The sequence below is a fragment of the Leptosomus discolor genome, chromosome 12 (genome assembly GCF_034619465.1).
Source record: "Leptosomus discolor isolate bLepDis1 chromosome 12, bLepDis1.hap2, whole genome shotgun sequence".
Classification (NCBI taxonomy): Eukaryota; Metazoa; Chordata; class Aves; order Leptosomiformes; family Leptosomidae; genus Leptosomus; species Leptosomus discolor.
Genome location: NC_141402.1, coordinates 4,529,518 through 4,557,390, shown reverse-complemented (window position 1 = coordinate 4,557,390; position 27,873 = coordinate 4,529,518). Strand labels below are relative to the sequence as shown.

The window sequence follows — 27,873 nt, the reverse complement described above, 5'->3', positions numbered from 1 at the left end:
TTTGACATTAATTAAAAAAAAATATATATATTTGGGGCATTCCCCTAACCTTGAATGACAGCTAACTTCAGAATTAACAAATCTTGCCTGCATACCAGAGACGGTAGCAGTTCTATGGGATACCACAGAAAACTTAGCAAAATAAGACAGCAGTAATATACTATGGAAAGTACTAATCATCTGGAAAGGAATTCATAGCAAGACATTTGCCACAGCAGGAAAACTCCTTAGCAAGAAAAAACACAAGAACTTTGATGTTCAAAAACCCTCTCTGCCAGATCCATTCAGATGGCTACAAACAGAGAAACAATTGAACGGGTATTTCAAAAAGTCGTATCATCAGCAAATCCATTATTTTTAAAATTACTGTTAAGTTTAAATTAGAATTTTTTCTATCATGTGTACATAAGTAGTCCTGAAAGCTTAGTGTTTGAGGTATACAGTTCTACCACCATGTCTTTCCAGTTAAAACTTAGTAGCTTCTTTAATCTGGTAATTTTACCAAACTTAGAAAGTGCCCCCCTTACAGATGAGATTAACACAGTTAACCAAAAGGTTGAATGGATTTTGTTTCTGGTCATATCTACAGAATCTTCAGAGACAATTTCACTAGCTTGAATACAGGTGCAATTCTTAATTGGGCACCAAGTCTGAATCAGCACTCATTTCTCAAATGCTCAAATCATTCAGCTGGTAAATACCCAGGCATCTGTACCGAGACCAGCAATTGAATCTCTTAACTTTGATATTGAAATTTCATTTGTGTTTAAAAAGCATAAATTCATCACAAAACTTCTGACCTTGAGAGCTAGGTCAGAATAGGGTGTTTCTAGTACTAGGACAGGAAGCCTCCAGGAATGCTGCAATGTCTTTCAACATTGGCAACAAATCCCTTGAAAAATCCAGCCCCGTCCGCTTCAGTGCTTATAAAACCACCTATGAACTCTTCTATTTAAATTAACTGTCATGGAGGACACTGTGCCAAAGACCGTTACTAGATATGGCATACCTTGTAACTGTGTTATCTTGATTTTTTGATCAATGCGTCAACACAGACAAAGGGTGGAAGCGTCCATCACGATGTTCCAGCCAACTCAGTGTAGGCAGCTACAGCTACCTACAGATCATATGTTCTCCATCACCACAAAGTCTTCTTCCCCTTCTGGAATCAGTGGTTCATACCATTAGCCACTGAAAGCCACTCCACCAGTAGATACTGATACATGCAGATTTGGTACAGTACGATTGCAAGCTTCTTCAGCATATTTGTGCTGTTATACTCCTCCCCCGAAATTTTGAACCGAATCACCATTTCATTTAAGTCTGTTGAAGAGACAGGGCTCTTAACAATAATTAAATTCTACAAGTTTCATAAAAACAAGCAACCCAACACCACCAAGAACACTGGGTGCGAGAGCTAGAAGAGAACAGTAGCATGAGCTCCTATTATTGGACACCACGGATTTATTACCAGGATAATCTTTATAAATGCTTGAATCATGGCAAGAAGTCCTTAAAGCAAATCAGCTGATGACACAAATCAACAGGAAACTTGACATTGGTTTGATCACCTGTAGAACTACTCACCAACTTTTGCATCTCTGTATTCCTCCCTATTTTGTTCTCAGCTCTCTTAACAGCACACCTGCAATTCTGTTCCTGCCTAGTATTTTATGGATGCAGATACAAGAAAAAGCAGTAACAAAACTGATGGCATCCAAGGCTGTTTCATTCTGATGCATTTGGCCAAGATTCTTCTTTTCCATGCCTTACAGCCAAGCCTATTACCAGCATTGTTTGACAAAGGCTAAGAATTCTAGTTCTGTTGCAATGTTTCTCCTTACAGAATAATGCTTTCATATCCTTCTGTTTCAGAAGTTTCCTCTTAGAAAACTGGTTCTCTTGCTTTCAGGGCACCTCTGAAGTTGTGCTTTTATCCATGTCACCCTTACGATCACACTTTTTCACCAACCCCTCTTTTCAAAGGGTACTTGAAAAACATCCATGCAATACGAAATATTCCACACAAAATCAACATTACCTATTGGTTTAGGGTTTGGTATTTTTTAAGTAATGTCATTGCCTCAAATATTTTTATTCCCCAGCTGAATAGTTTACACAGTAATCCATGACTTGCAAAATAATTTTACTCTAGAATATACCATTTTCATGGAACAATTAAGACTAGAAGGGGCCTCGGGTCTCTAGCAAAAAAAAAGCAGGGTCAGCTTTGAGAAGGTGACATGGGTGCTCAGGGATTTATTCAGGCAGCACTATCACAAGTTTGGTTATCCATACAGCGCAGGCCTGATCACAGCAGTATGTGACAAACCACCACCATGCATCTATCTATCTATCCTAGCACTTCCACTAATCCCAATACCAGCAGTGCTGAGCAGAAGGTAGACAACATTTCAATTATGTACCCAATTCAATCAAAAATATAGAAAGTGTCCAGAGCATGGTGGGGGCGAAGAAAGACAGGAAAGAAACATTTGTGCTATCTGCTTTAATTACCTGAATAGAGATGCCCAAACACCTTCCATATAGTTTTATAACACTCTACAGCATAGGGGGAGGGCCATGGTAAAAACCCAAATTTTAAGTTATATGCCTGAAGTAAGCCCTGCAAATATCCTCCTAATGTCATGAAGCATTCAAAACACAGCAAAATGCAGGAAGTTCATGATGCAATGCACAGTGGCTATTAACACAGGGAGATGAAAACAAGCCTCCCCCACAAAGACCCTATTCTCTGCCCTGTGCAGCAGCGCACAGTATACACCTTCAACAAAACACAACCAAAACCACTAGTAGCATAGGGAGAGAAAACCACGTCACCACAGCTCTGTCCCAGACTTAACTTGAGATCACTGTATTAGTATCAACCTACCAGTCTAACCAAACGCAGTTCTGCTGCGGTAGCCTGATTATTTCTACCACTCGCTTCAGCGCATGAGTTTCCCCTCAGGCAGGAAACTTGCACAGTTTCAGTTATAACCAGCAGATGCTTCTTAGTCACAAACCTAGTACTTACGAAAGTATTAAGCAGAATTGTTGATTATTGACAGAACAAATGCACTGTTCTCATGTACTTTTTTGCTTTATACTTTTGAAAATACTAAATGCTTGTTAGATATATTGATTCAATGACTACTTTTAAAAACAACAACGCTACACTAGTGGAAAACTGAACAGCATGGCTATACTCGGTCAGACCAAAGGTTTATCTCAACCTTAACTTGTCTCTAAGGGTGGCTTCAGAAACACAAATGGAAAAAAAGCTAAACCAAGGCGAGCATGTAATGTCGTTTCCTCAAAATACTCTTCTGGTCTCCACTAATTTGCCACTCAAGTACTTCCTGAATCCTGAGGTAACTTCTCCAATATTAAGATCTCTGATGGATTTTTTCCCTCCAGGAATTTGTCCAGCTGCAGGCTGAACTCACGCAAACTTTCAGCACTCACCTTACACCTCAGCACTGCCACCACCCTTTGCTCTTCTGCTGTGACTACAAGCTAAGCAGAAGACCATATTAGTTACTGATAACCTGTTCTTGAGGTGTCTCCTACAACTACTACCATCAATTACTATGAGCTATAAACTCTACGTGGACCAAATTACTTCATCTAAGTAATCACACTGTAAGCAACCTCTAGATCACAACTCTTAACACAAATACCATGCAGTCCTCGTACACAACATACTGCCAGTTTCCAGTTATGGTTGGTTTTCTGTAAGTGATGTTTTGTTCGCAATTTTAATGCCACACACCTGAAAATTACAAGTTATATGAAATACGCAGACATACGTTCTCTATCTACTTCAGTCTCTTCAACAAAAGCACTCTGAAGCGATCATCACTTGAAATTATTTACTTGGAGTAAGTTTAATTTATTTCAGGTTGCATGTCTACTAAGGCATAGATCAAAATAATATTTCTCACAACTTTTTTTTAATGTGAGCTTAGAGGAAAACATTGTATTCTAAGTCTTTTATAGCTTAAATGAGGTTTACCATTACTGGCATGCTTTGAAACATTTCCCCTTTCACTTACTTGTCCAGTATGGAAACAACTTCTGCATTCTTCCGCAAAAACGGACATCACAGCAACCTCCTCATGTACAACAGGGCTGGATGAATGCTCTATTAGATGACCCATGTTACTGACCACTGCTGATAAAACCGAACACTGGTTCTGGTAAGTAATTACACATCCTCATCTTCTACTTAAAGTAGAGAAACATGTTTACAGTTACACTTCCACAAAACAAACAATTTATATTTGCGCTATACTCTCTCATTTTTAAGTTTGTTGTACTATTCTAAAAATAAATAAATGCCACAGTAGTTTCTGCACTAACTGCAGACCCTAAAAAGCAATACTTCAAAATAAAAAAAATAGAAGATCATTAACATTAGGGTTGACCTTACAACAGATACTACATTTTATGAATTCTAGTCATGTTCACATTGTGCTTATACTGTCCTACCTATCCATGTAAATTTACAGCAATTTTTAAAAGCTTCCATAAGATAGCCTTAAGATTGTTCAAGAGTTTAACAACAAACAACATTCAATCCTACTCTAATCAAATTCAAATCTAGAACTCATTGTTCTAGATGGCCCCATACTGGTCTGGTTTCAGTCCCATGTCAAAGCCTAACAGACACACACAAAAAAAATCCCAAGACATCACCTCTGCATTTTTTATTTTTTAAGCAATGTTTTAATTCTTCAGCTAGACAGCAGATATAATAGCAGCACTGGATAAGAAATACCAGCAGTTTCAAGTTAACTTAGTTTGAGACATAAGAAACAGAGGAACACAAATTCAGAAAAGATTTTTTTACTTGACGTTTTGAAATGCATCATTCTCCCTTGAAGGCATTCGATTTTTCCCGTTGCTACAGAGACAGCTATTAAAAATATATAAAGATAACTAAATCCTCAATTTATATACACTGATTATCTGTGCTGATGAACCTTTTGTTTGAGCTTTTAATGACAATAATACTCCAAAAGGAAAGAGGAAATTCAAATATCTAAATCATTACTATTACATTGTAATCAAGACAAATGTATTTTATTAAATCAATCAAAATTTTAACTCGTTCTTAAGATTTGCTATGCATTTTTTAATAAAAAAGCATCTTTATGTAAAAGACTGTTCAAATACAGCACAGTGTTTAAAAACATGGGACTCCAAAGTTTATTACTTGTTTGGTTTTGCAGAGGGAGGGTTCCCAACAAAAAAGGCCATTAACTTCCAGTACTTGTTACTTCTCCCTGTGCTTTCTCCTACTGCCTTTAACACAACTTTCTTCCACTGTCCATTTATTCTTACTAGCTTTGCTTCAAATTTTAAAGTTTTGCTCTCAGTTTAAAGGAAAAAAAAACAACTTGGTGGGCACTATAGCCCCTTCCCCCCTTCCCCCCCCCCCCCTTGGATAAATGAGCCAAATTTAAGCAACTTCTTTTCCTCCCAGATGCATAAAGGAAGTTTTTTCCAGGCCCACTCTGTGTTGGGGAAAGGACACAATTGCCTTCAAAGCTAACAAAGTACTTTTGTCTGTCAGATTTCATTCCTCTACCCTATTTCTGCTTCCCCTTTGGATTCTTCATAAATCATCCACCACTACCACTCTTGAACACAGTTCATATTCTAAGTACGTATTGCACAACAGCTTTTACAAACATCACATTTTTTCTTGAATTTTCAGTTCCCTTCGGAAAGGGATTTGCATTAAATGTGCAATGATGTTATTTAAAACCTGTGCATGTCTTCCCCTACCCCAATCAGCTTAACTGCACTATGCTCTAGGACCACATTTCGAGTAAGTAACACAATGATGACGAAGAGCACCAGAGCCTTTCTTTTCTTCCAACCTCCTTTTTTTTTTTTTTTTTTTGAGTGCATCTTACTACCACATTCTCTTTCGCCAACAACAGCATAGCTGTTAGTGGGAGGTCACTTGTGCTAACAAAGATACCAATATACCTTTTTTATTGCATTGATGCAGAATAATAAACTCGATTAAGTTGTGAACAGTCAGTCAGTTACAGGGTTCTACTACTAGTAGCCGGAAAGCTTCCGGAGGAAGCAGCGGAGCTGTTTAAGGATCAGCTTTGTAAACACTCAACTTCTCTGGCACCACGGGACGCACCACCTCGAGGCTGGCTGACCCCCTCAAAAAGCCAACCAGAAGATGAACAAAAAGGAAATGTGACCTGGTGTGTCTCCGCAGCCACAGCCAAGGCCCCCCCTACACCGGGCGGGCACTCGGGCTCCCGAAAGCCTCCCCAAGCGCCTCCCGCTCGGCCCCAGCGCGAGCTGCCCGCACCCCGAAGCCTTCACCCTCGGTACAAACAGCACCCCCGAAACCCGGAGTGCCCCGAAGCGCAGGCAGCTCCTCAAGACATGTCGGAATCGCCGCCCCGGGCCAGCGGCGGCACCGCTCCGGACAACGCAGCTCGCCCATCGCGTACTTTTAGCGGGCAGCGCCTTCGCCGCCGCCTCCCGGCTCGCGGGAGCCCGCACAGACACGGCGCTGACCCCGGCCCCGCTGCCCACCCGCCACCGCGGCCCGAGCCCCCTGTCCCACCGCTCGCAGGTGCCGCCCCGGCAGCGCGGGGAACACCGGCCGCCCCCGGGCCTGGAGCCGCGCCGAGGACGAGCGCCCGGAGGCCGAGGGTCGCGTCGCGGGACCCTTGAGGGAGGAGAATGCGAAGGGGGGGGGGGGGGAAGGAAGGCAAGGGGACACCGGCAGCGAGAGACAGCACCGGGGGGAGGAAGCAGAGCCCCACCATCCAGCGGCTGAGCCCCCCGCGCCTACCTCGCAGCGCCGCCGCCCCGCGGCGCCGGCCATTCCCCTTCTCCCCGCCGGGAACGCGCGCCCCGGGCCGGAGGCAGCCCCCTCCCGCCGCTTAACCGCCGCCGCCGTGCGCTCACTTCCGGCCCGGCCCGCAGCGCTGGTGCGGGGGAGGGGGCGGGGCGCGGCCCCGAAGAGATGGGCGGGGCGGGGCGGGGCGGGGCGCCGGGCACCCCACTCGGACCCTGCCCCGGGCGCCTCCCGCCGCCGCTTCACCTGTGCCCCTCGCCTCCTCCCCGGGGCCGGCGGCGCGGCACGCGGCGGAGCCCGGCGGGCAGCGGGGGTCCGGCCCCGCGGGGGAAGCGGGCTGGTAGCGGCGGCGCGTCCGGCGGGGGCCCGGCGGTCACCATAGCGGCCGGGCCGCCGCGGCCACGACAGCGGGGGCTGGGTGGCTGTGAGGTGACTCTCCGTCATTTCCTCCCCTTATCTCCCGATCCTCTTAAGAACGCTCGGCGCGGCTGGAAACTCACACAACGCACCCTAAACGTCCGGCCGGGAGGCCGGGCCCGGGGCCACCGCCACAACGCGCCGCCCCGACCCGCCGGGAGCCGCGCAGGGTGCGCGGGAAGAGGGGGAGGGGCGGCGGTGGTGCCGCTGGGCGCTCGGTACCGCCCGGGGTCCGGTGTAGAGAGAAACGGTGTCGCCACTTGGCAGCCGACGGCCCCAGCGGTGCGGGACGACGCGTCCCGCCACGCAGAAGTTCGCTTCATTGAACGTCAGGGCCCTGTCGTCAGCTCCAACCTTCCCGACGGACCCACGCGCCTCGGACACAACGTTTTGGTTTGGCCTTCACAATAGCTTCAAAGGAACAAAATGCTTTGAGGGCGCTCAGAAGTATTGCCCGTGGGATCTTATACAAAGTTTAAACAATGGGCCTTTCCTAAGATCGAATTAGAAGTTGCAAGGGGCATTTAAAAGTAACATGATTTTTAATGTAGATGAGAAACAATTCCAGAGAGAATATATTTTGTCCATTCAGGGGATACTACTTAAAATAATCAAATTCAGTTTATGCCTATTGGTATTTTATCCAGCACTTAGCACACCAAAGTTCCAAAAAATACAAAATGCTTAACGAAGCATAGATGACACATGAAAAAGTGTCAGTTTAGATGCTGCAACATAAATGAATTAATAAAAATAAGTCAGAAGTACATTGCTGGCAGTGACATTTTCTGTGTGATCATACATAACCCCCACCGTTTTCGCATCTAAGCATCTTCTGTTGGATAAATCTTGTCCTAATACCACTAAAGACCATGAAAGCCCTTGCAGGTGACTTCAACAGAAGAGACTTGGAAGGCTGACACAAAATGTGTTCCTGTAGAGGCACCATAGGCATGACTCTTTAATTACACAGATTAAAAAAAAATCACTGGAGCTCTTACTACCCTTGTGATCTAGGCCATCGAGAATTTTTCAGGTTGTCAGTTACTAAGAGGAGAAATCGATCCTTTCTAATGCCATTCCAGTATCGACAATCAATAAGCCAACTCTGCTCCACTTTGAACACAGAATGGAGCATCAGTAGAAGACATCCACTTTGCTCTCAAGGTCCAGGTTTCTTTCCAGACTGCCTGTCCAAATACACCTTCTTTTCGGATGGCATTTTGTATTTTTTGTCCTGGCAGTTGTGTCTCCTGGCCACCTCTTCTGCCGGGCTGCTGTGGTGATCCTGGCCAGAAGCACACTGTACGTGGAGGAGTCAGTGACCCAGGTCACAACCAGACGGAGGCCTGTGCTGTGCTGCCTGTACAGCCTGGCCTTCAGACCTGTCTGGTGTCGTGCATGTCCCTTGGCCGCAGGACGAACCTCGCAGCTCCTTTTAACAGGAGTCTGCCAGCAGCCCCCGCTCGGTACCAGTGTGCCCTGAGAGTTTTACACCATCTGTGTCTCCTTGCCCTTATCTACAAGTGCAGCAAAAGGTTCCTCTGAGAACACCCTTTCTGTTTGGCTGTAGAAACGATGGGCAGAATTGTTTTTGTGTAAGAAAACCCTATAATGACTGACATGGAAACCCTTTTCTATGGATGGGGTCCACAGAGAGTGCTGTGCCTGTCCGATGCTGCACAACTGAGGGTTCCCAGCATCTCCAGGGGTGTAGGATTGCCTACGCTATCCTCTCTTCATAGTGCTGGCTTTAATGAACAGCAGTTTAAATGGTCCTTTACAGAGGCAGAGTGCCTTTCTTACTGGGATCCTAACGGACCAGCACCTCCTGGGGCAAAACAGTTCCCATGGGGTTTGTGCTGCTTTCCCCCTCACCCACAGGTCACACTAAACTGCTCTGGATTACACCTCTGACTCACTGGCCACAGGGTTTGTGCAGTCCTGGGACAACTATTTGTCTAGATTTCATCCATCACCAACCGAAGGAGCATTAATCTGCTTAGTCTAAATAAAAGGCAGCTACCACATCCAACAATTTCAACAAGATCATGACTATTTGACTGACCAACCTCCATCACATTGCGTAATATATGACAGTATGACCAAGTCAAATACAAATCATAAAAGCTGAGATAGGAAAGATGATTTGGTTCATTCTATGGATTAGTGCAGAACTTCAGACTGTTATCAAGCCAGTACCATGATAACCGTGAGAACCTTCTGTGCCTTTCCTTAGAAAGTATTTCCTTCTTGTCAGAAAATTTTCCTGCTATTCTGCATTTAGTTTAATAATTTAAGCCCATCCTTATTAGCAGTATCTCATTTTTGCAAAATATTCTAAAGGTACTTCACGTTAAATAGGTACCGCTTTCCTTTTATCACACCGAGTACAAACTGAACATGCTATTCCTTCCTTTGCTTTCACTCCTTACACTGAAGAACAATTCGAACGTCAGTACTTCTGCCTCTGCTTTCATTGTTTCTCGTGCACATTACATATATACCAATTACTGGTGCACTCTAGCAGCAGTAGCAGCCAGTTTTAGAAACAGCATTTGTGTATCAGATGCCACGTAGTGTTCTGCATAGCTGGGCAGCCAGAACAGTTCTGCTTCAAGAGAGGGAACTGCTCGGCATGGGAAGCCCAGCTTCTAGGTAAAGCGACACTAACCCCTAGATAGTTGAGCCACCGAAGGGAACAATGACATAGCCTGCAGACTTGCTTAGGAATGGATAATTACAAGTTACACATTCCCGCATGAGAAGATTACGTCAGTTTTAAAGTATTTCTTATACAGGAAGTTATTAGTAAGTCCATGTAAATACAATGCACAAGGTGTGTGTCTCAGCAGCCTCACTATCTTGCTGCTACGCATGTTGTCTGTGATATGTTGGCCAAATGCCACAGTTGCCCTGAGAGTTTTCAGCAGGCACTCGATGAAGCTATGTCTTGTAAAAAATAAAAGTGTGTTGCAGATAGACAAGCAGTTAAAACCCATATTATTTTTTTAAGTAACATTTTTATTAAAATTTGAATTGCATACTACAGGCAGAATAAACATGAGAGATTTTCGTCAAATATTTGGAGAAAGTGTGTGCTGTGCTCACTATCCCGACACTTAAACTTCACAAAAGGATTTCAGCACAACATAGGCAAAAATCAAATCAACTTGTGTAACTAACTATACTGACACTGGTATTAACTGGAAATACGACAAACTGCAACTGGCAGACGCCTTTTAAAACAATACTTAGGATACAAGGAAGCTTGATGTATTCCCAGATCAAAAGGACAGCTACACATAACAAAACATAACAAATGTGTTTTGCTGAAGATAACACGTGGGAAGTAAAACAACAACAAAAAAAAACAAAACAAAAACCAAACCTTTAAAAACATTGCCTTAATTTTCTTCTCAGCCTAAAATGCGTTTATGTAAGCCCTCCAAATTTAACAGATGAACGCCTTAATTTAACTACTGGAATTGCTACTTGCCTCTAACTAATTGGAAGGAATAAACTTGATGTCTGTTGTTAGAGTACTCTTTTTGTGAATGAGAAATTGTTAGTAGAAGCACAGGGATTATTAAAGGACCAATGTGTTTCCTCTGACAACAGCAAGATAGAGCATATTGTACCAAGGACAAAAACTCTGTGCAGATAGCATGACGTGTACCAGAACATGGCACTTGGTGCAGCACATCTGTTCCAAGGAAATTCCCAAACATTTGTTCATTGTGGCAGGGACTGCCGCACAAAGTTCACCCCCGTCCCGCTGATATGCTCCCCTTGGCACAGCTCACGCGCAGGCGCCTCACTGCCCGGTGGAGCGGTCTGGGGGCACGGCACCGCGGGGCACGGCTCGGCAGGGTGGGCCACGCTCCGCTGCGGCCAGGGGCGAGCACCCGTCCCAGGGCAGCCAGCCTCGACACCGCAGTCCCAGCGCGACTCCGAAGAACTTCGTGCAGTTGTCGTAACTGGCGAGCCATGCTCAGCGCTGTGGCTATTCTTGGGTGGCCTTCAAAAGCCTTATGGCCTGTGACTTGTATTTATGGAACAGTTTAGAAACTCCTATTTAAAGAAAAAGGCTTAATTTGAGTTGTAAAGCACACTAATTCCGACTATGCAGGAAAGGAAAACTATGCATCTGCATTTACAACTCAAATATTAGGCTGCTGTTCAGGATAGCTGTAAGATCCAGTGATGTTTGAATTAAAGGCTAAAGAGTTTAAATTTATCTTGTTATATTTTCTTAAAGATGTACATATAAAGAACTCATGTTAAATATACTGAGAAACTATTAGCTTAAACAGAGTAAATACTATCAAAATCTACCAGTCCTCAGCTAAGCAAGACAGGTAGTACTAATGTCCTCAAGGTGACTCCTATGTATTGAAAGGCAACAAGTTTTAAGCACTAATTCTGGAATATCTCATAATCTATCTCAAAATTTCAGCTATGAACTTTTTTTTTTTCTTTGAAAACCAGCAGAGGGAGACAGGTTCTTTTTTACTCTTAAAGAAATCAAAAGATCATATTACTTCCTCAAAAATTCAGTATAATTTCCTAGATTAGCCTCACAATGCCTTTTCTTGCAATTTTGAACTTCATTATTAATACTCACTTTTCTTGTTCTGAGTATTTATTCAAGCTTAGCTGGCTACTGCTTACATCTGCAGATATTTATTCAAGAGTATGTTGCTATTAATATTTTATTGTGGATTTCTTTCAGGGAGAAAGGGGATATCAGTGTTAGTAATGAATGAAGGAGAAAAACAGGCCATTCCTTCACTGCTATGCAACAGCTTGCATGTGTTTTCAGCGTGTGCAAGGTCTGCATATGGCTCTCAAATCTATACAATAATTTCAGCTGACTATATATACAAGTTACATATTTAAGGCTCAAGCGTAGGAAGAAAATTCTGCTCTGCAATCAGAAAATACTGCAAATAATTTCAAGTGCAAGTAAAATCCTCTCTTGGGTTAATTTCTTAGGTTCTGTTTCAGTAAATGGGAATTTAGGCACTAGAAGCCAAAATACTACTACAGATCTTGGCACAGAAGCTTAGGTATGTCCCAGACAATTTAGGCAACAGTCTCATGGCATGACAGGGCATACATTTGAAATTCATAAACGACTTTCCATATTTACCCTTTTTTTTCAAATAAATTATGTCCAGAAGAGCTATTAGGGTAGGGAACTAAAAAATAGAAGCAACTTAACACATTTCATTACTTGTTTTACTGTAAATACTTTGTGATAACTTTTAATCTATTTTTTCATATAACTTCCCTTTACAGATGGTTTACATAATCAGAGAAGTAGTTACAAGAAATGTTTTTCGGATAGGATGTGTTCCATGCAATATGCACAATTTCTACCATTTGAAGGCTTTAAATAAAATGAAGCTTCTGAACATTCCTAAAACAGAGTGGAAGTAGAAGAGTTAGAAAAATGCACACAGAAAGTGTGTCAGTACTGCAATATACTCAGGAGGTACCATGGGACAGCTGTTAGTCTACAGTATGCTTTGGCCAGGGCTATTCAGGTAAGGATGATGCCAGAAAAACCTGAGGGAGAAACTGCGGGCAACAGGATGCGTACCTGGAAATAGCAATCATTCCTTGGGTAAAGGTAATTGAGGTAATTGGGAAAACCTCTGGTATTTAAAATCCCAATCACAGCAAGTCACACTTAATCAGACATCCAAAGGCAGAGGATGATAAAACTTCATATTGATGACTCACTTGAATTATCCTGTATTGAAGAATTAAAATCAAACAAGCAAAACTAAACCAGCACTACCAGTAGGGATCCTGGAGCAAGAGACTTCCACAGTGATCTCTTTGGCAGGTTGCTAAGAAAGGGGCTACAGGGTCTTCTCCCAGCTGCCCAAATTCCTGCAGCTCCAAGCTCTCACTAACAAGATCTGCTATTTCCTTTCTGGCATGACCTAACTGCAGGAAGCTTCTTGTAGTGACCCTATGTTCATCAGTAACACCACTTCATAGTTCTTTAAGCATTGCAAGTAAATGAAAATATTCTACTATTAAAAACATTTGAACAATTCCTCATGTCATGCATTTATTTGTAGCCAGACAGTGGATATTGCTGAAAAGAAATTATCCTATCAAGTACATTCAGTGAGGTAGTTTTCATATCCCTGTCCAAGTCTAATTTTGTCACAGCTCTGGCCCTTAATCCTTGTATTTTGGTACGCAATTTTTTGTTGTTTTCATGGGGGAAGTTAAGTGCACAATGTGTTTCCTGGAGGACGTTTGTAAAATTGGTTTTCAGGTTAAGGGTCAGTGATTCAAATTCAACAGATTTTATCTAAGAGATGTTCTGGAAGCAGCAAAATTAATTTGAAATGCCTGAAATCCTTGCCAAGATGCTTTAATTGGTAAAAAGCATCTTCTACTTCAGAATGACAGTTACATAAGAACAGAGTACTGGCACATTATTCAAAGGGATTTATTGCTTGCCTTTGCTGTCTACATTCATGAGCAGAAAGACACTCATGCTTGAGGGACAAAACTGCATATTGTTTTCACGAAAATGATCTCCAAGTTTGGTGGAAAACTTTTCAGACAGAATTGCAGTAGTCAGCCCCCAGCAGAAAGAAGCCAACAGCATTAATGTGTGTCACAACTCAAACAACTTGACGCGGAGCTTGTGTACGTGGGAGGAAAAATGTAGTGTGTGTTCATGTATGCACTGCCCACTGAGAAACTTCAAGGAGGAGTACGGCTAATCAGCATACCACACAGTTCTGGCCTCATTACAAACTCTGTCTTTGTGGATACTCCTCATCCATCAGAGCAATTCTACTGAATGTATCAGGAACTCTGTCAGGATCCAGCTTATGCACCCAAGTGTGGGTGTGCAGAACACGTTGGAAACGTCACTTCTCATCTTCCAAGGTGTCAGAGAAACCACCTGTCAGCAAACCTTCTCAGGATCCACAGTCATCCTTCTGCAATGAAGGAGTGACACATCAGGCCACGGAGAAAGAGAGCACTTCATCCTAATGAAGAGCAGAGCTCCGGCAGTACCGAAGCATTTGCAAACACAGTATTCACGTTAGGAAAATTACTTATTTCCAAATATAAATGTAATAGTAAGTTTTAAATAATAATGGTCCTTTGCTTGAGAAATACACTCAAGAGTAGCTGAAGCATATAGAAGAGGATACAGATAAGGGAATGGCACTGCAATGTAGTGTCACTGGCTAACTCTGCCTGTGATACCATACCTAATTTGCCACAGTGCAGTAAGTATTTAAATTTATCTGTGTATGTGGTGAAAGTATAAAGTGGTCTAGCGACTCTTTGAAACGTCTTAAAGGAAAAATGTGTAGCTATCTCATTTTAACTAAATCCCAAGCCTTTCAGAAAAAAAATTGTTACATTGTGTGTATGTCACCTGCAAATACTAGTTCCATTAGAGTACTGCGTGGTCTTTTGGAAGAGCAGAAATTCATCATCCAAGTCAGGAACCACATCACAGTAGCATTAAGCATGAATCTTGGTTTTGTATTTAAATCAGTGTAAGTTTTGCTCTGGTTTCACTGAAGCCATAGCCTAGAAAGTACAAAATTATCTTTGCTTCATTCCACTAAAACCAATGGATTAATCCACCTGCAATGTTTTGGCATCCCCCAAAGGTACCCGGCTGAATCCTTGACCTGTGAGAGACTACATATTAAAATACCAAACTAATGAAAAGCTAGGTCCTCCAGCTATTTGTTCATACTCTGTTAGCGAGATCAACCTGTCCTTCTTAGTCCCACGTTACTAAAAACAAGTCCAACTCTAACCTGGTCATTGGATTATGAATTAAAATGCCTGTCTCCTATCTAACATTACAACCCTTTGAAAATCCACAAGGTTTGAGTCAGAAAAGCCAGAATTGTTCTAAACCCAAGTAATCTTTATGAGATTTAAAACCTGAATAAAGATTAACACGCTAGTCTTATAAAATGGCTCTACAGTGCAGTGAAGTACTATAAATTTAGTTCCCTGGCACCTACATTTTCTTAAAGCAGCAGAGAATACACAATACTGATCAACTCTGATCTCCCTCTTTGGTTGAGAGAGACTTTAATAGCTTGTTCGGAAGACAGGCAGAACTGGACTTCTCTCGACCCTGAAAATATAAGAAACATTCCCAGCCTTTTAGAGAATTCCCTGGATACCTCTGAGTATGCATACAGCTTTCACTAAAGGGGAAGATACCGATTTGAAACATGGTGTGGTTTTTTTCCTAAAATTATTGCTACCAGAAACCCTACAGTTTGGAAGTCAGGCTAAAAACCCTTTTCTCAATCATATCGCTTCTACATGCTTAGTTTTTTTCACATCACAGTTTCATGAGCTTTGCAGTCACCACACAGTTTTCTGAGGAAAAGGACAGATAGCCTGACAGCTGCACAGAGCTTACACTGAAAGCATTTAAAGAATCCTTTAATCTGATTTTAGTGGAAATTAAGCTTTACTCGTATTTACACCAAAATTAACAGAGTTGATCTCACGGATAACTAAAATATTCCCTGGAAGTTTGGAATCTGTTATGTGTGGTCTCAAAAGCTATAATTATTATTATTGTTGTTGCATTCAGGTAAAGAACAAACAAACAAATGAACGGTCCAGAGCAAAAAGCTGCAACTATCTGTTTCTGCGACAGCGTGTATCATAACGTAATTTGTTCAGATTCCATCTAACCCCTCAATAAAGGGTATTTGCAGCAAACCCTGGAGTATACTCAGTCTCTGAAAACCAGGCCACGTGGTGGGATGTGGTTAAGACCAGAACTCGAGTATCCAGCTTCCCATAGGCTCTTACGTAACAGACTGTTTCAGAAAGTCCCTTTTAACCCTACATTACTTTAAAAATACTCATAATTTTTTAATCTTATTTCAGATACTGCAATTCTGAGAATTCACTAACCTTTTAGATTGTAATCATCAATGACATTTTTCCACTGCTGTATTTCTTTTCCTTTTTTCCCTTTCTTAAATGAACACATAGGCTGAGGAAGCTCAAACAAGCACGCTAGGTTATTTCAGCACCTAGCATTTCAGTGACTGAGCCCAAGTCATTTAGGGTCAAAACATAACTTTTACAACACTGACGACTCTGCAACTCATTATACACCATTACTTCATCAGTAAAGAATAAATGTTGTGTTATGCTCTCAACTAAATGCACACATGGAGATTGGAGAGTACTAACAGAGCATGACTAGCACCTTTGCAAATGAAGGACTTCAAAGATAAATACACTGCTTGCCTAATGGCAAAAGGCAGACAGATGTGATGACAGAGGTAGAGCTTCTATTGAAAGCTTTTTATTTTCTTAAACCCATGCTTAAACCCTATGTCCCTCTGGGATCATTAAGCACTGGGAATGAATGTTTGGGGCTCCTGTTGTAAATGAGGATTTAAAAAAAATCTGATGCTGATATATTTACTGGCTTTGAAAACAATTAAATGATTAAAAATTTTGACTGCAGTCTACTACTACCCCTTTAGTGGTACAAAAGTCAGAATATTTTGATGCAAGACACCAATTCTCATCCAAAATTTTAGTCCTATGACAAACCCTATGTCTGCAGTCATTAACATGAAGGGAGTTTTGCCTTGACCAGATGATAAAACCTGAAGACTGTGTTCCAGTAGCTAAAACCCCACTTTTGTGCAGTCACTTCAGTTGGTAAAATTCCTTAAAACCTCAGAAAAATAGTATTAATTTAAAAATAATATGGGAAGCAGTATTTGTTTCCATTTCTGTGAGTATAGCAATTCCACTCAACACAGACTGTGTGATTTGCTGGGCAGGCTGGGGAAGGATGACTCTTCAGGAGGATTTGCTGGGGCTCCATATGTCCCTTTGCACAAGAATTTTTGGGGAGAGGCTCAGACATGTCAGAGAAGGATGAATGAAAAGGATTCATTGGGCGACAGACCTTCCAGTCCCCTGGTAATGAGGCAACTGAACCTGCGTAATTTCTTAGGTGAAATTATACATCTGCAGCCTGAGGCTCACAGCAAGTTTGATAACATTTTTACAACAGATACAGTTTGTTTAGGCAAAACAGTTTGTCTCAGCTTCACTTCATGAGCCTGTAAAGTGGACACTACCTAACTGGTTTTGCAAAATAAGGGACAATTGCAGAGTGCTTTCCAATAGACTGATGAAAGCTTTTACTTTATATGTTACATTTTTATTGGTGGAGAGTATAGAATATGGAAAGATGTGGGAATAAGGCCAGAAGATGTGACAACATAAGTAAAGAAAATAAGGTCTAGAAGAAGAATCATTGTTGTCCTGATCTACTTTATGGGTCAGTCTGTCTCTCAGACATTTCCATCTCCACTGCCTTCCACAACTGTAAACACCTGCAGCAAGTACCATAAAGAAAGGCATTATGAGCCACCTTTAATCCAGTGACACCCTAGAAAAGCAGGCAGCGTGTAGCTAACCAATTCTAGAAGCTCTTAGGTGTTGATGAGGAAAAACAGGGCAGTTCCTCCACTTCTACGTTGTATCAACTTGATTTCCTTTCTCCACAAGGTTTTCTGTACTCTTTGCTTCAAACCATCCTTCCCTCTGTGACGTGAGTCATTCAGGTCAACCACATAACTTTTCATTCAAGTTAGATACCTTGAGTAAAATTACCAGTCAGATACCAAAGCAAATGTCTATATAAAGTCCATCTTTTGAAACGAAGCTCAAGCTATGCAACAAAACGTTATACTGATCTGTGAGTTTTCCTGCTCCAAGATATGTAATTTCTTTTGAAAGAGCTTGCATTAGGATTTATTTCCATTTCTCTGCAGTAGGTAAAGCCTGTATTTCCATTTTCTAGACACAGCTCAGCAGAGGCAAGAAAATTACAAACGATGCTCTTTCAAATATTCTCACCCAGCCTTATCTTTATGAATACTTTTGGAGGTGAGGAAAAATATTTGCCATGCAGTATTAAACATATGTGAATTGACAAAGAATAAAGCTCAATGGTTGATAAAGTACAAAGGGTGACAGAAGCAGAGTGAAACAACTTTTAAGCTACTTTTAACTAGGGTTTATGTAGGTCAATACAAACCATGCAAATTCCCCCTTGGCACATCTTTTGTAGAAATCTCTTTTTAAAATTTCATCAAAGAAAGGAAAAGTTGGGATGATTTCCCTTTCTGTAATAAAGTTGCCCCTTGCCACAGATTATTTACACATCTTGCTCATAATACTACTACTGAAGAGAAAGTGTTTCATCTCTGAAGTAGACAAAATGTTTCCTGATGGCCAGGGTCCAAAACGAGGCAGGATGGAGCAGAACTTGCAACCATATCCTCCCATTCTTGTAACATTCAAATTTCCTCAGCAAGTTTTTCAGGAACAAGATAACACTGGGGTCCAACAAGGACACCAACAATACTTTTGCTAAATACTGTTCCTTTTTTCAGCGTGAGGAAACAAATACACGTTCAGTGCGTAACACATTGTTCCAATGAGCACACAGATACTTTTGTGTGTGTGTTTTATTTTCAGCTTCCAAAATTGTAGAAGTTGTCAGCACTATTCTACAGATGTCCACAAACATGCATATTTCATTTCAGCATAACCAGATGAAACAGTGGACAAAAGGGTGCTTCAGGCTGTGCAGAGTCTAGAAAGGCTGGGGAAATGGCTTCCAGAGCAGAAATATTCTTGCTACTCTTTCATTGGAAGATTCAGTCTGCAGCACATTCCCCATGGAAGGGTAGCAGGGAAAAATTAATAGACTCCAGACAGGCAGGGGAGTGGGGAGCCAGAGCCACCTCTCTTCAAACGTCTCTGTGGAGCACAAAAATGTACGGCCATAAATTCTGGTTTAAATCCTCCACTTCCATATTTCCTGGAAAACGTGCAATACACACATTCACCTGCCTGCTTGCTCGTGCCTGTGCATGCTCACACTCACTTGCACATGCTCACCAGTACCTACGCACACGGATGCACCTTTACATTCACTCACGTGCCTCCCACATGCTCACACACACAGACACCTCCTCTGTCTCACGCCCACGCTCACATGTACTCCCTCCAGTCACTTGGTCATACAGCTGCACCCCCTTGCACTCACATCTGCTTCCCCCTCATCCTTTGACATTTTTCTTTCTAGAACATTCATGCTTCATCTATCCATTCTGTATTTTCAACACCAAGTTCTGCTAATGGCATTGATTAGTAATTTGTCTGCAATCAAAGATAAATTCTCACCAGGAACTAAGCAACATAATCTAAAAACCTAAAGGAAAAGGAAGACCTTTGGTTCATACAATTCTTGACTACACCAGGCGATAGGCACTGCAGATGAAAAGTGCTAAAGAGCGGAACTGCGCTTTTCACAACAGGCATAGGAAAACGAAAAGTGCTCTGAACTTTAATCTCTCAAAGATACATCAGATCCTACCTCATCTTTCTCCACGAAGCAGTTAAAAAGGTTAAACTTTAACTCTGATTTGCAATCCAGCCCAAAAGGTGGGATAACTTCACAGAACAGAAGACAGTTGAGAAATTGTGACGTGCGATACCAAGGAAAGACAGGTGGCAACGTTCAGCACGTACCTTTGAATTTGCCACCTGATTTGACTCCTTTTTTTCTTGTGTCATGAAAAATAGCGACCACTTCTATGTACCTCCAGCACGCCACTCATTACATTACAGGAGTAGGCCTGCATGCCATATTTACAATACAGGTGTACAACGGATTTCTGCAGTAATATAACAGCCCTTTGCATTTTATGCTATCACTTGCCTAGCAATTCCATTATCCATTAATACTTGCTATTTTGACCACCACTGAGCATTGCACTGATGTTTTCACAGAACTTTCTTATTACACATCCACAATCTGAGCAATAAGAGAGCTAGTCCAGAACTTGCCATTTTGGATAAAAAAAAAACAAGACCGCCTTTTCTTCAAGGCAAATCAGTTTATATTACTAACATATCATTTGCTGCTTTATCACCCAGCTACTGAGTATCACGAGAGATCTAAAGTAAAAGGTCAACTTTCAATTTTATTACTCAAGTAATTCCCTGTCATCAGCAAACTTTCTCACATCATTTTGTACCCCCTTTGGGATCACTTATGATAATGCTGAAGCACAGAGGCCTGGTACAAACTCCTGGGAAATATCACTGCTGACTTGCCTCCAGTAGTTCAAGGTTTATAAAAAATAACAATAAATAAACCAAAAAAAACTTCAACACCACAAGAATAAAACTTGCATGTTGACTCCCCCTCTTTTCCCCTGCGGTAAGTGCGTGATAGTCACATGCATAAAATTATGACAGGACAGAAGTAGACACAATTTTAAAAGACAGGTATTTTAAAAATTGATACCACAGTCTTGTAAATATCTGGTAGACTCTTAGCCTTTGCCTAATGTTCAGATGCTACTCATCCGCTTTATGGGAACAGTGGCATTACATAAACTAAGATGACTTGAAAAAACACGTCAAAATACTGATTTACATGAGAAATCAAATAAAAACTGCATCAGTAATGAAGTGCTACATTTTTAATGAGACGTTTATGGTACTTCTTGTTCTGCATGAGATTTGTGTGATATGCACACACCGTGTGTCCTTTACCATAAGCCTTTTTTTCATACTTTTTTAAATACTTCCATCAGTGGAAGTGAGAAGCCAAAAAAGTGCTGTAAGTGATACACTTCTTTCTACAACCACAGTACCCCTTACCTTTTACTTCCTGTTTTTCTTGCTGTTCGTTATTATCTTATTTCCAAGCCACACTCTCTTCAGTTGAGAGTACCAAAATAGCTTGTACCAGCTTAGATGTCTTACCTCCTTTTTAAGCAAGATATTCTTCCTCTTCTGCCTTCTCTTTGTGACTTTTCCATGTTGCTTCAAGTCTGAAATTATCCTCATGTCCTGTATCAGTATTCTTATTTTTCTATACCTTCAAAACAGTGACACCTGGTGTTTTGGTTTGGTTTTTTTAAACTAGACTTTCTTCCTCAATTTGCTGGGTTTGGTTTTTTTTTTCTGAATATATTATTGGTCTTGTCTCATTTTGGAGGCAAGATCGCACCTGTTTCTCTGACCACATCTCCTTCTTTGTTTCTAAAGCACCCTGCATCTTTACCAGATTTTGGTAAATGTGCATGTAAATAACCTTCCTCTACAGAATAAAAAATGTCTATTTCCCTTTTTAATCAGCGTAGAGTTGAAATTTTCGTGCAAGCTTCCCTTCTCCGATCTCTAACCTAAAGTCTTGAGTCACTGGCTTGCTCATTAGAAAAATATATTTTATAAAACCTTACAGAAATGTGAACAAACACTCAAAACAAAGTAGGCATACATCTAAACATATGATTAAATATTTTGCTGTACCAAGGCCTAAAGATTCCCGTTTCCAAATAAAATTATTTGGCTGATAAATTTGTTTAAAAGTTGCAGAATTTGAAAGAAGAATCTGATTAAGTATGTTTACATTTATAAAACGTGTCCAGTTGAAATAGAACCTTCTTTGATCAGACTAAGATTTATTATTTTTGTTCTAGGGTAGCCACCCCATTAAAATTCAGTAAATAAAATTTTATATAATGAAAACATTTATTTTCCTCATCCTTTCCGAGTTCCAGCTTTCTAAGTTCACAGTATATTTTATTTTTTCTTTCACTTAAAATATACAGAAATAGAAAAAAATATCTTTTATAATTTTCAAATTAGAAAATCAGTCTAAAAATGAATACATCACTCTGAAACCTGCAGCAGAATGCCAGGTAGGTACATGCCCAAGAAAGTATAGGCAGAAGATGAAAGGTAATATAGGACAGCTTTAGACTTACAAACTTTCACAGACAACGAACTCTTGTTCTGTGTCTGAGCTGTTCAGTACCTAATAGGAAAGGGACCTGGAGTTTCTACTACTGCAATACAAATAGTCGCAGTTACACTAGTAACTCATCTTTATTCTAGAATTTGGGTTTTGGTCAACATTAGAAGACAACGGATTTTTCTCCCTACCTCTCCAAACTAACTAGTGTAATGGAATTCTCCTCAAGAGTCGCAATAAATTCGTTCTCATTACATGTCATGGACTAGACGGCTAACACCAAAACAGCAAGAAGTAGTCTCTAACAACTAACCAGAACAATCCATCTAGTTTTTCGTTCCAATTCATCACGTGACATGACCAGACACAGATACACCAAGGGCACTTGGCACTCCCAGTCACAAATAGGCACACATCCCCCCCCATCGCTGTGGTCACACTGCCAGATGTGCCCCAGACCATGGGAGGGGGCACTGGCACAGGCCCAGAAAGCTGGGGATCCACCCTACCCAGAAGTTCTCCACCCTTCCCTTAAAGCTGTTCCAGCCTGACATGAAATAGCCACATAGTATCTGGAGAGAGAAAAATAAGCAGCATAACTAACTAGGCTAAGGTACTTATCAGCTTGTGATGCAGAGCGCGAAAACAATCCTGAAATAGTCAAAACAGTAATAGTCTTCTCCACTCCAAGCTGCAGACCTTACAAGAGCATGGGACCTGCGAGAACAACAAAGATATTATCAACCTTCAGCTGTTGATTACTTGTTTCTAAAACTACAAACTCTCACTGCTTGTTTTTCCTACTAAGGAGTGAGGTATTTCAGGCTTACTGTAGAATAGTTACCATGCTGTAAGAGCACGTTGTGGTTTAATTCACAGCAACTTATTAATTAAGTCATGCTTTTGGCTTACAAACCATCAGGTTAGAAATATTCCCTCCTCCTAGCCTGGAAGGGGTTCTTACAAGTGACTACAGTTTTCAGCTCCAAATTGCAACATTTGGATTAGTTCTATATAAAGTCTTTTGTTCTAAATTTCATTTCCTAGAAAGGTTTGTACTAACTGGAAGCAATATACAATGCTACTGCAATTCTACAATGGAAAGATGTATCTTGTCTCAGTAAATTCATCTCAGTTGCATAAGGAATAATAAATCAGTCCCATACATCAGCTACTAAGAGTTGTCTGTGTATGAGTTAACAGCAAAAGATCAGGCAAACTTTGAGGGAAATATTCTTCCCTGCATAAAAGAGACTATGCAATAAAAAAAAAAAAAGCTAAAATTACAGCATAATTCCTCTATTCCCTTTTTAATCAGGATACTTGTACCAGGGCTTAAATGTAAGGAAGTAATTTTGCTGAGAGAAAACCTAACCCTATTACAACAGGAGAAAACGCCCACAAAATATGTAACTCTGGTACAGAAGTCTCCTGAAAGTCAGGATATGGTCATAACTGATAAGCTCGTTGAACCAGTAACGACATTTGGATAAAGAGTTTCCGACTGCTTACATATACAAAAAAAAGGTAGTATTAATCAGGGAGGACATGAGCTGTACTTGTTCAAACGGGGGAAAGACTCCAGGCAGAGGTCTGCCAGAGAAAAAGAACTTATAGGCTGTACGCTAAGCTAAGTAGAAACTCATATAACTCCTCTGAAACCAATGCTGCCTCAAGGAGACACAAGCCACAGCAGAGTCTCACCAGTGAATTAACTGCATTCTGGCCTGCGACTTTCATATGAAGTCAACAGCCCTCCCACACCGGATAAATTAGGCACTTAGCCATGACAGTCTTAACTTTGCAATCACTATTTTATTTCCATTTCAGGTCTGTGGTTATGCCTATTAACTCACTACTGTTGGGAAACACAGCAAATGACCTCAGCAACCTCCGCTCGGCAGCCAGCAGGTACTTGTACACGCCACAGGAAACCACACGTTCTGCTAGTTAAGCCTGAGTTTTTCAATACCAGCATTGCCACGGCCATAGGCGCGTGGAGAAACATCTCTGTTCTCATTTCTAGGTGAGATTCGGGTGAAAAAAGTTATAATAAGGCTTCTGTTACTGGTGCTTCTTCCGATGGGCAGAACTCGGGGGGGTGGGACGGGGTGTGGGAGTACTTTAACACCAGCCTTGAGGTTACCAGCTTACTCTGTGGTTACAACACAAACTAACACTAGTAAGTTAGCCTTTCTACCCACTTTTACTCTGAGAAAATAATGTTTGCAGCTGCCAATGGCAAAAGTACCATCTGTCACTGTGCTTCCCAGAGCAGAGACAGAAGAGGGAAATTTGGGACCCAAAGTTTAGGACTCCTGCTTCCAAGACATTTGACTACCTAACTCTTCGTTCTGCTGATGACAGTTTTGATATCAATAACCTTCCACAAAAAAAAATAACAGCAAAAAATAACAGCAAAAAGTAACAGGGCACTCTGATCTCTTAAGAGCTCTCTTGAAATCCTGCCCTTTTTCCACTAATATACTGGAATAGTGTAACAAAACAGTAGCCAAAGACAGTCCTTTCTTCTGCTCTGCCATGCTATATCCAGAAATAAGAACAGTGTTTCTCAATTTCAGATTAAGGTAACTGCTTCTGTTGCAATACTAAAATCCCTAGCAGTTTTCAAACCTTGCAGCTTCCTGCATGTCGAAACTGGAGTAACGTTTAACGATCCAAAAAAGCATCCTCTAAACCATCTAAAACAGCAATCAACCAGCTTTAGAAGCTGCGTGGCTAAAGCCAGGGGAGATCTGAGCTAAACAGACCCCAAAAAACAACATACAAACCCAAAGGAATTAAGTGAAAGAAAAAAGTAACTGCAAGAGCCAGAAAAAGGAGCATCAATCTCAGTAAGCGTAACACCCTCTTGTAACTTGGAACAGAAGAAAAAAACTGCTTTAGAATCTAGATAGAAATTTAGAAACTGGTTTAGAAATAGAGCAGGAAATTGAAACAGAACAAACCTTGTCATTGCACTGAAGGGAGTATATTTTATTCTAATTGTATATACCAGGATGATTTTTTTTTTTGCATTTAGACACGCCAGGGCTTCTCACGTATTGACCGGTGTCAGTACAGTGACTGCACCACTGCCTAGGCACCCTGCTGGATTACAGGATGTTTGCACATACTGACCATGGACATTTCTACCCTTGTATATTCGAGATCAGACGTTGAACAGTTTGACATTGTGCCTGACTGGGGAAAACAACGTTGGGTGTCCCGCATTACTATTAACAAGGGCACAGCGCCTCCACATAGCTTTTTTCCTCTTGACACCAACACTCATTTAAAGAATTTCCACCTCTCCCCTATGCTCCCCTTCTTCACTGTTGCTAACAGAACCAGGAAAAAAAACCCCTAACACTAGCCATATATTTTAAATACCTGGCAGCAAATGAATCTATCCTGCAGCCTTGCAAACACCTGGTCAGATACAGGAGACAAAACAGTACAGCAGAGCAGTGTGAGGCAGGCTATAACCTCAAACTAAGCTGCAAATGGTGAGGATGATCGTGTTCCCAGAAGGTCAACTGAGTCAGTTACGGCCAAACACCACCCAGAGCACTAGAGGTTTTCTCTCCTGCCTCAGCACACAACTGGCTCCTGACAACGTGCAGGTGAGGACGCTGGTCACTGCCTCGCAGGCAAGGCACGATCTCCCTGCCTACGGCGAGTCATGCTTGCGGAGCCCGTGACATGTCAAAAGCTCTGGTCCCATCTGGCTCTCCTCGTGCAACGTTGTGGTTTACCCTCACAAAACGTAGAGCTCCAAGTTTACAGGTTCTTCTCGCACACATTTGTGGCACATCTTCCACTAAACTTTAAGTACCATTGTATATTTGTTTCAATTGTTCCCACCAGAATGACTATTTGTTTTTTGCCTTAAGTTGTTTGTGATTACTGACATCTACATATGAATTCACACCTAAAATTCCAGTGCTTCCAGGTCCCAAACTAGTGAAGAATGCTACCTGACCACAAAACTGTTCCTAAAGTTAAAAATACTGTGCAAAAATTATTTCATAGTATTGAACAGGATTTCCTTGAGAGAGAAGGAAAGCTCCAAGGAGCGTCAGCCCTAGTACTTTAATAGCTTTCTATTGCCACAGATGTCATTATAGACAGTTTACATTCCCATTTTTCTTTCACATGCATATGCCACAAGCTACAATTTCAACTACCACTTTGGACTCCAGTTCTCATTACAATTAACATTCAAAACCCCATGGCAGTTTTGAGTATCTTGCCTAGACTGTGCAATCCCTCAAGAATTCATTTTTTCTCTTGTGTAAACTATCACAAGTTTCTTAAACAAAACTTATTTAACGTGTAGATATTTAATTATCTTGTAAATCAGAGCAACAGAAATACAATGCACAGCAATAGAACTTTTTCAAGAATCTGTACACAGCAATACCTCTTTGTTTGAGTGCAGGCTCACAATATTGAAGCATGCAACAGGTTACAGCTAGAATCTACGCTTATTCCAGAAACAGTTATTTTTTGATAGGAACTATAGTGTTTGCTATTACAGCTATCATTTCCCTATCTACTAAAAATAACTTTCCTGAATAACGCCTAAAAACTTTCAGTGCCCAGAAGGCAGAGAAGATATTAGTTCAAAAAACCCCCAAGTACCACACTTTGGAACAGGGTGGGAATGGAAATCGACAAATCAAACCCCAAGCTTAGACCAAGCATAACCAATGTGCAGGTTGAAAATAGTTTCCTAACTCGTTTAATCGGCATAGAGGTGAAGATTGTTTCCCCTCTTTCTCCTCTGTTTTCCTCCTCCTTCTTGAAGAGAAATCCAAGTCTGAATGCAGTAAGGCTTAAATGAGTGAAAAAGAATTAGCAAAAAGAAGGAGCAGCGATGGAAAAGGACGCCTGAAAACACGTTTTCAAAGTCTCATCCCATCAGCTCACGACTGGACACGTAACAGGAACGATTACAGCAACGAAGCTTTGCACGACATGCCGTTTGGTGTAAATTCTCACCGGAGGCACCGATGGAAGTGGCAGCGCACCCCCAGGGACCACAGGAGTAAAACGAGCTAATAAGGAATAGCTCCTGTCACCGCGAGCAGCAGACGCTTCCGAGGGCCAAGCGCCCAGAAACGCCTCTTCCTCGCCCAACACGGCCGGGCCGGGCCCAGCTCCCGCTGACAGGCGGGGGGCCGAGCCGGGGGTGTCTGGAGCACGGCGCTGCGCCCCCAGCCCGGGCCCGGCGCATCTCTCCGCAGAAACCCCAGGCCGGGGCGCCCCCGGGGACCACCCGCCGTTAACCGAGGCGTCCGCTACGCAGCGGCCTGGGGCCAGCGGCCGCGCGGCGCTGGGCTGGGCAGGGCTCGGGCAGACGAGACAGTGGGACCCGGGGCCTCGGCGCCGCGGGGCCTCCCCCGGCCCACCGGTCCCCTCGGGGCTGCCCGGTGCCCCGCCGCAGCCCGGCCCCCCCCGCGCCGCCCACGTACGTGCCCGCGGCCCCACCGCCCCGTGACGCCAGAGGCGCGCGGCCGGGGCCCGCCCCCTCGGCGACCGCCACGTACCTCCTCGGCGCAGGCGGCCGTAGCGGCGGCCCGGCCTCTCGCGCTATCTCGCCTCGGCGTCCGGCGTTGCCCAATCAGAGCCCTCCGCGACGCCCGGGCGGGGGTCAGGCCGGGCCAATCCCCACGTTTCGAGGGGCGGGACCTGTCCCCATGGCAACGGGAGCCGGGGCCGCCGGAGTGCCGTGGGGCTGTCGCGCCGCGCCGCA

General features: G+C 42.4%; 1 long non-coding RNA gene across 1 annotated transcript; it reads right to left on the bottom strand.

The window, feature by feature from the left end:
- Positions 1–13,336: 13,336 nt before the first annotated feature.
- Positions 13,337–21,457, bottom strand: LOC147414602 (uncharacterized). The gene is made up of 2 exons (XR_015183842.1): positions 21,119–21,457; positions 13,337–14,241 (listed from the first exon to the last, which is right to left on the bottom strand). It is a non-coding gene; the product is annotated as an uncharacterized LOC147414602 (long non-coding RNA).
- Between the last annotated feature and the right edge of the window lie 6,416 nt (positions 21,458–27,873).